At 36.3% G+C, this 13,995-nt stretch overlaps 1 protein-coding gene across 31 annotated transcripts in view; it reads right to left on the bottom strand.

The window, feature by feature from the left end:
• Window positions 1-13,995, bottom strand: part of RBFOX1 (RNA binding fox-1 homolog 1) — a 745,900-nt gene that overhangs the window by 329,668 nt on the left and 402,237 nt on the right. Inside the window, exon 1 of one of the 31 annotated variants that reach the window (XM_048962274.1) lies at window positions 548-575. The exons of the other annotated variants lie outside the window; for them this stretch is intronic. The gene's annotated coding sequence lies outside the window, so the exon portion shown is untranslated. Of the gene's footprint in view, window positions 1-547; window positions 576-13,995 lie in introns of those variants that run through there. 31 annotated transcript variants of the gene reach the window in all.

Here is a 13,995-nt window from a genome sequence, read left to right as displayed (position 1 = left end):
TATTCCTAAAGCATGAACAAGGTTTTTGCATTCCCAGAAGAGTCTTCAAGACTTGCTTATCATTTTGATGCACTGAAAACGAAGGCCATTCATACAGCAGCTAAGCTTTTGCAAACGTGCATGTGGTAGCAAAGAAACTACACACACTATCACAAAATCGGTTTAGAATATATTTCCACTAAGAGATAACCATAACAGAACACCTGACCTCTAACCTGCTCACCAAGCTATATTTCATACAGTCATGTTTGGTTTCTTCCTTACATAAATATTCCTGGCCCTATAAAGACACATCTGCGCATCCCGTTCAATGCTGTGAAAGAAACCAGTGATACTAAGAGACAGTGATACGATAGACCAGGTTAACTGGACAATTAATTGGACAGACAAACAAAACATCTTGCTAAAATAAGGGAGCGTAATGCTGTAACGCAATGGAAAATGCAACAATGGTAGCAGAGCAACAAACGCCCAGGCTGCAGCAAACGAAGATATGCTCAAGTGCAACAGCCATAGGCACAGAAATAAAGAAAAAAAAATTGCTTACCATTAGAAGGCCTCAAACATGCAGAAATCTCCAGAGAGATACCCTTGCCTCCCCCAGCCAACCCTTAAATGTGGTCTGGGAAGGGGTGGATCCTGGCTCCAGCCCTTCTGGTCGCTCATTACATTGCTTGCACCTGAGCTTCCCTGGGTCAGCCCTGCCTTCCCTCCAGGTGCTTGATTACTGCTTCGGGCTGTGACTTAGCATTTCTGCTCCACGATGGAAAATATATTTTGTAAGTAGATTATTTGGAGTACGTAATGCATTGTCAGAAAAGAACAGCATAAGTTGATAATCTAACATTATGGATTTATTCTCTGCATGTATTCTGCTGAAAGACCACAACTAATTATGATACATGCATTCTTAATAGTCTGATTTAAATCAGCTTCCCGATACACACCAGCATTTACCGTACACGTGTGTGGTTGTGTCTTAAGTGATACATATGTTATTATATTTATTATTTAAACCAAAACTACCAGGCTGTCTTAGGCCACCATCATGCAACATTAGATATAATGGAGCACAACCACTATTTTTATTCTCTTGTTCACATTGATATCCTCTATAATAACAAAATGTTCTTCTACAAAATACTTCAGTATATCTCAGAAAATTTCAAGATAACGTATTTGATGAACAAAGGTTGCTGTCAAGACCTAAATTGAAATTATCTTTCTCTTCTTTACATTAAGAAGCTAATTCCATATTTGCACACTTTTTATGCTTTGCATCTTACTATGATTTTTAGTTGTTATTCCAATATAAATTATTATGTATACACGCGTATGATTTTTGAACACACAAGTATACACCTATACATACAAAAAGTCAACCTACTGAGAATTGTCCTAGATTCTGTTTTGACTAATTAGAAACCTGTGTTCTTTCAACATCTTTGCTGGCCCTTTCATTTCAGGCATCAAGTTTGCAGATATATAAATTGCAATACTTTATTATTCAGATTTATTGAGTCAGATACCCTTGAAGATGTTTGATATTCAGATCAGCATTCTCTATTATTAAATCATTTTGTATCTTTCTGTGTTAATAATAAAAGGTACATATTTATTCAATGGGCAGGCAATCAGCTGCAGAATATGAAGCTAGATGTTTTATTCAAGGTCCCTGTAGAAAGCAGCATGGTGATCATTTGGGCTATGAAGTTGCCTGTGATTTTTCAGCTAATACGTTTGATTTCCCTTAATTTAAAGGATCTAAATATTTTGATCACTCAATACCTTCTATGCAACAAAATAAAACCTCAGTGTTCCACTGACAATATTGTCAATACATTCATTTATTCTTTCAGTTCAATTCATAATATGTCTCAACTGTCTTTACCTCTGTAAACACAGTGAATAGTACAATTCTGTCTTAGTGATGCTATTGGAAAGGGCCTAGTGTAAGAGAATACCTTACTTAATTAACACAGTATCGATGCCGAAAAATTGTTTAGTAAGTGCAATGCTGCAAAAAGAATTCTATTACACAAAGGATAGTCCATCTTCTTACAACAGTTTCAAGAGTTCTAAGATTTAGTAAGCTGCTCATCTCTTAGTCTTCTCATCCCCTTTTGATAAAATCTTTATTCTTCAAGGTTGTCAAAATAATGTTCCATTGCTAGAAGAATTTACCTCGTTTTTACTGGATATCATATTTTTTTAGCTTTTTTATTTGTACCTGCCCACTCTAGTTTTGGTCAAAAACAAACTTCATTCCTTCATTTGATGACATGCTTTCTGCCTTGTTCGACCCAGTGTCTGGGTCTTCAGTGCTCTGAAGTCGCTACTGAAAATCCTCACTAACTATAAACAAAATTTCTGAAAACTCATTCCCTGTTATTAAGAAGGACAGCATACTGACAATAAGGAAGCATGTTTTTGACTGAACAGACATTAATTATATGTTTATAAAATTTATAAAATCTTATTATGGTTTATTATTTTATTTCAGTGCATCCCCAGCAAATTTCAGAAGGCGTTTACCAATGATTTTGTTCCTTTTTTGTTTTCCACAACAATTTTAATTCCACGTGACTTGAACACTTAATGGCATGCAGCACTCTTCACTCTCTTATGCTAGCCATAAGGCTTACGAGAACTCAACAAAGTCCAATCCGCGCAGTAAACAAATGATCATGAAACTGTTTGTGTGGCAAATGAGAAGCTGCTTGTACCATCAAATAGAAAAACGATGCTTGTTTGCACAACGTGAAGAATGAGAGGAATACTGCACAGGAAGAGCAGGTTTGGAGGAGTGTAAAATCCTTGAAAGGAGGACCAGTGTAGTCTTAATGTTCAACTACCAGCACTCATTTCATCCACTGGTAGTTCTTTCAAGGTATGCTGAGGTCAGCAACTTTTCAGCCCTCTTACTGAAAGAATTTCTTCTCATTCATTGTGCTCAGGGAAAGCCAGAACATTTCTGAGGTGAATTCCACTATAAAATGGGTCTGATAATCTGCAGTGATCAAAACCTTGCATCATTACTGCAACAATCTTGTATTGGAAAGAAAGGTTTATTAGACTAAAGGAGAACCAGAATAGAAGAACCCATACCATTTAAAGTTAAAAAGAATATAGGCCCTTTGACTTCCCTCTGCATCCTCAGTCAGTAAAACCTGAAATCCACAGGTTTTTAACAATAGGAAATTGAGCATTGATGAACTCAGTTTCCTATCTCACAGCTGTCTGTACACAAAAGTACACGGCAAAAAGTAGTTCAAACAGCTTAAATGCTCAGACTGTCAAAAAAAAAATCCACCAATTTCCTTTGGCAGGATTCACAGTATAAGAATTCCTCTTTACATAACGAAATCTCGAAATATGTATTTAAAAACAACAAATCAAGGTTTTCCCATTCAACAGACTAAATTTCTTGCTGTACACTGCATAACATTCTCATTTCATTAGCTGAACGTATTTGCAGTTTCCTTGCTATAAAAGGAACTCAGCATCATCAGCAGTAGAAAAAGAGAATCTATTAGAGGATACTAATTAGTGAGATATTCTAAAATGGGAAGCTATTGCAATTTTCTTGGTAAACTTTGCAAAGTATTTCCACACGGTATATAGAATGAAACAACACTTAAGCACTGTCATGTAAGGAAATGACTGTATGGAAAAATCTCTGCTTTTTCAATTAGAAGAAATATCTTTATTTTGCATCTAAAAGAAAAAAAAAAAAAAAACAAGAACAGTGAAGACTACATTTTTATACATTGTCTACTTTAAATTTCAATATTGCTGAGGAGCTTTTATATAATGACATAAAATATTGATGTGGTGCCAGCAAGGAGCTTTCCAAATGCTGCTGTGACTTTCTATATTATATATTGCACTTAAACATTTCGTGTTTACATTCTGTGTCTTTTACATGCAGACACATACATGTGTACACATAACATACACACAGTTCAAAAATCACTCTTTAGAGGATTCCACTTTCAGAAATAAGTTTCAGTTCAGTTTCAGAAATAAGTTTTCTATAAATGCAGCTGATCTCTATTTCCAGAACCCAAGAAGTTGTGTTCAGCTACAACAAGAAATTCTCGCTCTCTGCTTCCTCCTACTAATCTTAGTTTGAGATTTTATTTAAATCACTTATACTAGTAAAGCTAAAATAAAAAGGAATAGAACAAATAGAATGAATAGAATGAATGTCTACATGTGGTAGTGGCAAAAAAAGAAACAAGCAATCTCCTGTATAATTAATTCTGAGAATGAAAAAGTGAGACATCATACGATGTAAACTGAATATAAAAATTGAAGGCACACACTTTTTAAAATGTCAAAATTTAAGTACTGGAAGCTTTGGAAACCTAGAAGAGAGGATACCATCAAAAAACCTATATTGCTGTGTTTTTGCTTAGAATACATATGTATAGCTGATAGGAATAACTCAAAAAGTTCATCAATAATATAAAATGCACCACCAGGCTGGCAATAATGGAGATCTGCATAATTATCTGCAGTAAAATGTATTTTATTAAGTTTTCCGATTAATAAAGACTCCCAGGCTTACTGTGGGGAGAGGGGTGGGGTGGGAAGAAGGGGGGAACAGCCCTAACTTTTACATGTTTTGTGCCAGTGCCATGAAGATACAGAATAATTCATGTTCTCTCATCTTACTGTCATTTCGGGGGAAAAAATAAAGGTTTTACCCTCAAATATTTACTGTGTACTGCAGAATCTCTTTCGGATGATGTTAACAACAGCAGAACACAGAAGTGTTGAATGAAAACTAGAAGAAAACTACAGCTAAGTTACTTGTAAATAAACTTAAAAATAGAATGAAATTCATTCCTGCACTAGCAAAAATAAAGCTTCAATGTAAGGATTAACAAGGAAGAAGCCATCGGGGTTGCTGTTACACGGGGCTGCTGTTACATGCACAGATACTTGTTTGTGCAAATCAAAGTGACTTATGCACAGAAAAAAATAAAGCCCAAATCAGTGATTGGTGAACTCCTGGCATGATAACACGGCTCAAAGAACTGAAAGAAGGAACTTAGGTCTGCATGCTGTGCCGTTCGTGCCGACAAGTAAAGTTACCATAGTGCATTAGATCAACATAAATTAGCAGGAACCATAATGGGGAATTTACAGAATGAACTACAAGCAATTTGAAAGAGCGAGAGTGATCTATTGATAATATCTCCAAGACATGAATGTTTCTCATAGGTAGCCTGTTCTGCTAACGTGGTCAGATTAACTGCAAGCCTGTCTGTTTTTACACACACTTAAGATAAATAAATAAACAGATTGTCAAATGAGATTAGTTTAAAATATTTCCCCAGAAGAGGTACCGGCTTTAAAGAGGAATAGCAAAATGCCTTTCAAGTATGCATATTCATTCCGTGATTTACTTCTTTATTTACACACAAAAATGTTCTGCGTCTCACTCACCCTGGATGAATTAACAGGTTAACACTTGCACTGAATCACAAGATATATGTCACGGCACGACATTATTTTAATTATTAAGGTGAGCAGATTTTGCTGCGAGAAATCTGCACGATGCTGAATACAAAAATCACCAGAACAAGTGCATTTTCTTTCTTTCCTTCTCTCTTTGCGGCTGTCAATTGCCGTGAAGTTCAAAAACCTAGAAAGATTGTGGCAACTAATACGAACACAAACAGGTCAAGAAACACAAATTAGAAGTTTCAATCACGTTAGGACTGTTTCTTCCCTTACAAAGAAAGCAAATTCCAAGCAGCCACAAGTGATGCAGCGTTCATTTTACGACTGAACCACACCATGAATCTTACAGATACGACTGCAGCATTTTCTAAGGCAGTGAAAAGAAAGCAGAGCACTACGCCACATCCTGCAAACCCCCCAAATAAATTTCAGCTTAACATTAATAAACCACATTGCTTAAACTCCTATTGGAAATACAAGCACATGTACTGTACTCTAGCTGTGCTTAACTATCCTGCAGTACACACATCTTTACGTATTAGAAAACATGCTGTAACTATCGACTAAAATCTATAGTTTCAAAGTCAGTTTACTAATAAAAGATTGACAGGAGAGAGACACTACCTACCCACAAATACATCATCATCTTGAAAGAAATCAAGGGCTCTGTCAGCAAACAGGAGTCTCCTTACTTCACCAAGTATGTCTGGAAGGAAAACTGAAAACAGTGGGTAGAAAATCTTGCCTTTTTCTGTCAAGTCCTCACAGTTCTCTTCTTATACAAGGTGGTGGGGGTTTTTTGTTGCTTTTTTTGTTTGTTTGTTTATGAGAATAGTATTCGTTCAGTGGCTCTTTCTGCGTGTGAAGTGACTTGCTTCAGGCTGTCTTTTTTTCTTCCCTTTTTCCTTCCTAACTCAGTCTGTCCTTTCTTTACTGTCAGGCTTGCTTAGGTAACAATTCTTGGTGTATCTATTTAATGAGCAGGTCTGTGCACTAAAGGCAGCCAACTACACTGGAGAAAGGAAAAAAAAAAAAAAAAAAAAAAAAAAAAAAGAGGTGGGGGGGGCAGGAAAAAAAAAAAGTAATAAATAAATAAATGCAAAGATATCACTTCCCAATTGTTATTATGGAATCTAAAGGTGCCTCCTTTGTAGGAATTTCTGCAGGAATTTATAGGAGGATTTCAAAGGTGTCTTAAGGAAAAAAAAATCATCAGAGAATAGCAAGCGACTCCAGTGGCACTCAAGCCATTACTTCTCCTTGCTAAAGGACCCAGTTCACAAATCCTGCATTTGAGAAATTTTTAAACTCAAAGCAAAGCTCCAACAGAAAAGAAAGGAACATGTACTGCACCCTGCTTCTCCTTTATCTCTTTAAATGTACTTCAGATAAAAGCCGCATCCAGTCAGGTCAAGGCCTTTCCCAATCTTATTACTCTAACACAAGAGCGTTCAGCATACTTTTCTACAGCCATCTACTGACTTCATGGCGTTATTGCTGCTGCTGTTAGACCTGCTGGGAGATAACTGCCACTACGAGGAACAGAGACACACAAACAGTAAATCAGATCATAGTAAAAGTATTTGTGCTAATTTGTACGATTTTCAGTAGGTCTGTGGGTTGTTTTTGCAATAATGTGTATTTTTAAATTAAAACTGGAAACTGTTATTTGTATATTTAAGACAATAAAAAGAAGTGGCTTTACTGGTTTTGGGGTTGTTTTTTTAAGTACTTCATGTAAAATGAATGAATGTGCAGGAGACTCGAGGCTTACTGACTGCAGCTTAGACATTTATTTAACTCATTTTACCTGTCTCACCCTCATACACAGTTAGTAAATCCTCAGGTGAGAGATGACTTTACAGTGTAAATGAGACAAATCTTGGTCACTTTTTGGACTGAATTATTATCTCAAAATCATGAAATCTTGAAAATCACTGCTGACTTTGTGAACTGGCACCACATCACACCTTCACCATAACGGCCTTTGGGTGCTGATGTAGCAAGCTACAAACACAGACTATCTACTAAGTGCATCACCTGCTACAGTGTATATGGAATAACTCAGTGAATAAATTTTAAAAAAGAGAAGGAAATGGTTGTGGGAATGAGGTTAAACAGAACTTTTATTTTTGTGTTTAATTACTTATTCATTATCAACGGTCACAAACTGTGCACTCTTCAGACTATATATATATGTGTATATATATATGTGTATATATATGTGTGTGTACATATATATATATATGTGTATATATATGTGTGTACATATATATGTGTGTGTGTATATATATATATATATATTTTAACTAAAGGCTGCAGTCAATTCCTGCATATTTGGTCTAACTATACAAAGTAAAATGTCACCTGAATAATTAAAATACATTAACTAAATTGCATAATCATTCACTGCACCAGGGCAGGTGGTAAATGGATAGGCACCTGCAGCCTATAATGAGGATGATTGGGGGGAGAAAACTAAAATCCATACTGTTAAACAAACACTAATCAGGAGAGTTTTAAGGACTCCTGCCTCTGGAGAGAATACAAAATAAGAATAACTGCGATACCACTAACTTTTCAAGGCTGATTTAAGATAGAAAAATGAAACAATGATTTCAGAAAACACACTGTGCTAAGATGCAGATAGACAAATTGATACAGATACACACATACATACATACATACATACATACATACACTGAGATCTATTAAGTTTGATATATATTATGTCAGGAAAAAGGATGTTGCCTGTTTTAGTGGAAACAGAAAGATTTAATTTACCATTTACCAAAGTGATAACTCTTACATTAAGGTGCAAGGAAAATATAAACTTAAAGAAGTATAATTTCATAAAGTAAAGCCTTTACTTTACACTAGCAGTCCTCAAAAGAGCAGCATTCTCATCTGGTTTGCAATTTTAGGTTATTTAAATCGCCAGCCAATTGAATCCCAACATCCAACAATCAAGCTGGCCTAACCTAGTCACCTTTAACCTGTGCACTTCACCTCATTTTGTCTTCTGCATAGAGCACTTTGTTATTCTATATTCAATTACGCTATAATAAACTTGAAATATCACATTAGAATGAATTAGATTATATTGGTTAAGCTGAAAATACATTTTCTGATAATGTATCTGCACATCTGCCAGCCAGCAGTTCTTTCTGATCTGTGCATCTCAACTGAACAGATGAGGCTTTAGAATTTTCAAAGACTGGTTAAAGATTTTATTAATATGATAAAAGACTGTGCACAGCTATTGCGTATAAATCACTTTTATATCAGAATTTCCCTGTTTTTGAGCATAAGCAGCGTATAAAATTTTAGTGAACTGTGTCCCAAGGCTCTCAACTAATCTTTCTGTATTCTAAATTCTGTTCATTATTAAATTGGTTACTCAATCAATTCTTCATATCTTATTCCTTCAAAGAAGTGGAACAATTTCTAACACCGCTATACAAAGTGATCTTTTAAGGTGCTTTATTTTTAGCACTGTTATTATTAAGCACTTTGTTCATTAGATTATCTCTAGTTTCTGCACAGGTAGAAAAAGTGGATAGAAAGAAGTCTGAAAACTGAGGTACATTACCATAGAATGGCTTGGATTGGAAAGGATCTCAAATCTCACCTAGTTCCAACCCTCCCGCCACAGGCAGGGTTGCCAATCACTTGATTAAGCACCAGATCAGGATGCCCAAGGCCTCACCCAGCCTAGCTTTGAACACCTCCAGGGATGGGGCAAGCCTGTGCCAGCACCTCACCTCCCTTTCAGTGAAAAACTTCCCACTAATCTTATCTAAATCTCCCTCCTTTAGCTTTTTTTTAAATCTAAATCTCTCTTCTTTAGCTTAAAACCATTTTCTCTATGTAGTTTTCCTCCTGTTTATGATCCCTTTTTAAATATTGTAGCATATATTAAATATGCTACAATGAGATCTTCCTAGAACCATCTCTTCTCCAGACTGAACAAGCCCAACTCACCCAGCCTGTCTTCATAGAAGGTTCTCCTGCCCACTGAGCATCCACTGGCCTCCTCTGGACCCATCCAGCAGCTCCACATTCCTCCTGTACTAGGAGCCCCGGGCTTGAACACATTACTGCAGGTGAGGCCTTACAAGGGCAGCGCAGAGGGGGACAATTACCTCTGCAAACTTGCTGATGGTGCACTCAATCCTGTTGTCTATGTATGGACCTCTAGGGGCACAGCTTGTCACCAGACTCTACCCGGACACAGAGCCATTTACCACAACCCTCTGGCCATGACCTTCCAACCAATTCCTCATCCACTGAAGAGTCCACCCTTTGAACAGATACATCTTGTTTTTTATTACCTTTAGTATATGAATATTACTCCTCTTTTTTTTTCACCTATCACTGAAGTTTAAACAAACACCTGTTTGTGAAGCTTAGTTCATAAGTGTTTTGGATCTGTAAGCAGTGCCAAGAAAGTAAATAGAAGACATTGACAAGAGCCGTTTTAAGAAAGGCTGGTCCAAGAGAGCTGTTCTTGGGTTCAGGTTAAAGGCTGTTACAATCAGTGGCAATCTTGCTGTCCTTTAAAAGAATAGGCAATCAGAAACTCTGTCCCAAATTTCATATTATGCTGTTTTTTATTAAGCGATGGCGAACTTCTTATGATACTACCAAAAATATACAATGCTCTTCTACATGGGCAAGGACAGGAGCTTCAGCTTTAGAGCGTGACGTTTCTGTGCTAGCTCATATCACAGCCTTAAACTTTATTTAGCTCTTACCATCAAATGGAGTATAACGTATTTTGGCTGTGGAATGAAAAAGGATTAGTTAATTGTTAAAGGTATTTAAAAATTAGTTGATAGTAAAAAAAACCTGAAACAATAAATAATAATTGTGCAGCCATAATTAATCAAGATTAATTATATATAACAAGCACATTCTTACTGGCACCTTAACAACTCAGATTTAAAAAAAAAATCAAGCTGTAGATATATTAAGAGTTCCATTACCTTATTAAAGACACATAACTCATGATCATATCTTGGCATATTTATTAATGACAGAGAAGATTGGAAATAACATCAATATTGCTACTTACTGTACTGGAAGATAAGAAAATGAAGACTAAGTTTCTCATCTTGCAGGGAACACAAGATTCCCAGGAACTGCAAGATTATTACATAAATATTAGTGCTGGATGATGTAGTCCCTAGTTTGCCAGATGCTATATAAACACTCAGAAAGATAGTGAAATTAGAGATTTGACCCACCAATTGCAACGACAAAACTTCCACTGACTGTAGCTAGTCCTCATCTTCAGCTAAGCTTTCTGTACTTTTGGATTTAAAACAGAGGGTTTTGCTCACTTGTTTTTAAAATTGTAAATAACATAAAACAAAAACTGCTTAATAAAGGAACTGAGGAGGGAGAAAACGTGATGGCTACGATTACATTGGCATTAGAGGTGGTGAAGTGAAGGGTTTTTTGTTTGTTTGTTTGCTTTGTTTTTTACTTAGGATTCTGTCCATGGAAAAAGATACCTACCAGGTACGTTACATATGAGGTGCAAGAATACTAAAATCTCATATAATTTATACCAAGTAGTGAAAACGATTTGAAACATTAAGAAAGTTAGAAATATTTGTGTTTATACTCAAAACAAATCAAGACCTTAATTTACACTCAAAGCACTGCAAATTGAAGGGAGCAGCTGCTGCTGCTTTTTTAGCTTTTACTGTTTGGATTTCAGCAGTACAGTAGAAGAACAAGCTTTACATGTAGTTCAATTGGTATATAAACTCTCTGTTCTGTGTTTTCACTGTGTTGTTTTTTGTTTGTTTTTTTTTTTTTTCCAATTAATTTGTATTACTTTAGCACTTTCACAGCTCTTGATGCAAGAAATTTGTTTCAGTGTGTATTTGCTATGCAGCAAAGTCAGGATACTGTCCCAGGAGTAGCAGCCAACAACCTGATCATTAGACATCACCACAATTTTAAAAATTTTGTTTAGATTTCTGGCTGTTCAACATACTGTATTCTGTGTACAGTTCAAGGTGTGACAAACAGGATGGAGACAGATGAGAGCTTCGTCTGATTCTAGACTTCAGGTCACATATATTGGATTTATGTAAATTGTAATTTCCCTTAGAACTAAGAGTACATAATTTGCTTTCCCTTTTTATTGCACAGCAAAATGATATGAAAAAACATGAAGGGGCCAATTAGCCTAGCGTGTCCTGTGTTCTTTCTGTGATGAAGTGATATTATTTCCCACAACATTCACAAGTTCCATCTCTACAAGTCTTTTCAGGCAGCCAACATAATATAATGATTAGTGGTCATTCTTAGACTGTATAAAAACTTGTCCCCTTGTCCGTAATTTCTATGACAAGTGCTATATTTTTGCTGCTTTTAGCAAGAACAGATTCAGCCACTAGTTGTGACAAGGAAAGCTCTGGAAGCTGCTGCAAAAATCTCCCATAACCTGTCCTGTTTTTAAGCTGTGTTAATTGGGCTCCAGCATCAGTCCTGATAAGGGAGGGGGTCACTGAGATGTTGATGGACTTGACTTTTTTTTAGTAAAAGGTCTATGAAAGCAAGATAAAGGTTTACAAAATCCTTTCCCAGAGCACTGATAACAAGCAAAATTGGATAAGAATTTACTGGTTACTAGAGTTTTAACTCTTATATAAGTGTTTTAACTAAATTCCCTTAAATGTTAACGTGTTTCTCTAGTTTCCTTTATGCTGGAGACTCTCACATATTTCTGCAAATCTTCATTATGATTTTAGATATTACACTTCTGTACATTAAAAAAAAAACACCACAAACAAACAAAAAAAAAAACAAGACTGTTTCAGGGTGTAATCATCCTGACTTGTATATTCCAAGTTGGACATCAAGAACTGAATATTGATAGCCAGTGGCAATCAATTCATCTATTCATTAAGAACTTTTACATATCAACATAACTGTTGAATAAAATGGAATGAATTAAGTAACTAACTCTCGATACTCCTGAGCAGAAAAAGAAGCTAATGTCATCAGATTAACTCCATGCAAATGTTTGCTCACCTCTAGTCAACTTCATTCCCAACTGCCCATAAAATTGTTGATTCAAGAGAATGCAGTGAACACTTAAGAGTCTTACAGTAAAAATGCTTTTTTAAAATCCAGTACATGAGTATTTCCATCTTCACAGTACAATGCATTGTTGTATTCTCCTTAAGACAGGCTAATCTGAAACCAACTATTGCTAATTTTTGTGTGCTTAATAAATCACAGGAATATTCTCTCTTCAAGACATTGCACTCAGATTTGCTTTGGGTAAAGATCTTTTACCAAAAAGTAAAGCCAACTGAGATCAATCCACAGCTGGCATCAGCCAATTTGCTTCTGCTAACAAAAATATAAATCACTTCACATTAGCTGATGTAGGGACCTGATATAAAAAATAAATAGCAAATAAATACAAAAACCTGCCTTACTTGTACAGTATATTAGTACAAGATTATGCCTGTTGCTTTAACTGAATTTCCTAAGGTGAGATTTCATTTAAAAATGGGAGTCAGGCTTAGAATTTGATAATCATCAGTAATATGATAAGAAGTTACTATGAGTGCTTAAGTACTACTTCCCTGTAATTTTCAGTTTATGAGTTTATAAATTGCTTTGTTATTTAGTCCAGGCTCTTTAAATCTTGAAATCTTTATGCACTGGATGATAACAAATGGATCAGTTTTATCACTTATAATAGTTCAGTAAATCAAGCAGCAGCCTACCTCTCAGCAAAGCCTTCATACAGAACTTATCACAGCAAGCCTATCTGTTCTTATTTCTGACTATCTATCTGATAAAACAAATCCATGCTACATCTCATTGACATACTTCTCATTTTTAACAAGTTGAGAGCAGTCTCATACCTGGGGGTTACGTCACAGTGATGATCTGGGGAGGAGTGTGCATGTTTGTGGAGCTGTCTGCACAGAGCACCCAGCGCTGCCACTTGTGATTTTAGCAGCACTGTCAGAACAGCTACTGAGAATACACAAAAAAAATCTGCTTCTCTGCAACCTGGAGACTTGTCTTCTAGGGAACAATGCCAGAATCAGCCATAGAACTAGGCTGTCCTAGTCAGGGTCTCCACTGTTTTCCTCACAGTGTTAGAAAGACCTCCACCACTGATGTTCTGGCAAAGGCAGTTATTTCTCTCCTCCAGGTAGGGAAGGCACAGCCAACTCTGGCATTTGCCCCTTGTTTTTGCAGAGCTGCACAATGTTCCTGAACCCAGTGTGGGTCACAGGGACCAGGACAGAGGGCAGCATTGTGTTCAGGGGCCAACACATGAGAAGTCCCAACAGAAGCCAGCATTTTAGCTGGTTTATCCACATGGTGAAATAAGGTAGAGGGAGTCAGAAAATTTAGCACTGAAATTTTTGCTCTAGTTGTTCACAAGATTGGAATTCCTGGATCTGATCCCAGTTAATCTTTCCGATCCCCACATCCTGAATTGCTCAGCACAGCCTGATACCAGGAGGCAGG

This window comes from Lagopus muta, chromosome 15 (genome assembly GCF_023343835.1).
Source record: "Lagopus muta isolate bLagMut1 chromosome 15, bLagMut1 primary, whole genome shotgun sequence".
In the NCBI taxonomy this organism is placed as follows: Eukaryota; Metazoa; Chordata; class Aves; order Galliformes; family Phasianidae; genus Lagopus; species Lagopus muta.
Note: the sequence above shows the minus strand (reverse complement) of the source record. Positions and strands in the feature narration are given on the sequence as shown.